The sequence below is a fragment of the Corvus brachyrhynchos genome, unplaced genomic scaffold (genome assembly GCF_000691975.1).
Source record: "Corvus brachyrhynchos isolate BGI_N302 unplaced genomic scaffold, ASM69197v1 scaffold21, whole genome shotgun sequence".
Classification (NCBI taxonomy): domain Eukaryota; kingdom Metazoa; phylum Chordata; class Aves; order Passeriformes; family Corvidae; genus Corvus; species Corvus brachyrhynchos.
This window is the reverse complement of record NW_008236924.1, coordinates 4346213-4347109: the sequence shown is the minus strand read 5'-3', so window position 1 is coordinate 4347109 and position 897 is coordinate 4346213.

Below are 897 nucleotides of genomic sequence, written 5' to 3'. Positions count from 1 at the left end.
CAGCCCGGCAGCGGGCCCTGCAGAGGGGATGCTGCTCCCACAGCACTGAGTGCCAGGCACCCTGGTGACAAAGGGATGGAGTGGCTGGGGACGATAGAGCAAGCTCAGCCCCACGGATGGGGATGGCAGGGGATCACTGCCTGGCCGGGATCCGCGTTGGAGGTGTGTGTGGTGGGGGGAGCCGCCACCGGCACTCGCCTTCCCGGGAACCGATTCTGCTGCTCTCAGCAGCTTTGGCAGGGACGGCTCCTTTGCAGCGGATGCCGGGAAGCGAGATGTACCCAGGGCTGACAGCTGCCGCCTGGCCGGCAACACACACGGCGCTTGCCCACAGCGCCCTTGGGCTGACAGCGGGACTGCGGGGCCCTCCGGAGACCCCTGGGGGCTGGCGGGGACCTGGACCTGCCCAGGCCCGCACAGCACAGTCCTGAGAGCAGGGACCTGGTTAGAGATCGGCGTCTGCCTGGCTGTGCAGCCCAGATGGGAGGTGGGAGCCCCCGGATGCGTGGTGGGTGTACCCCGGAGGGGTGGTGGGTGCCCCTGGCTGGTGGGCACAGTAGCCTCCACCTCCGCCCCCCACCAAAAGCATCATGCACAGCTTGCACCCAGCACCCCACACTGTCCAGCGCCCCGGCTCTGCCCAGCGAGATGCACCCCAGCGTGCCGGCAGCATTCCCACCCCGCACGCCACAGGCATCCTGGGGGGCAAGGAGGGGATCCCGAGGCAGATGGCCCCAGCCAGTCTCCCGGCACCCGGGTGGGGTGGGAGATGCGGGTGGGCTGGCGGTGGGTGATGCTCCCTGCAGCGGGCCTGGATCCAGCTGGCCCCGAGAGCGGGGTGCGGGCACGGCGAGCAGCCGGGGTCTCACTGGAGAGAGCCACTCCCCGACCCAGCAG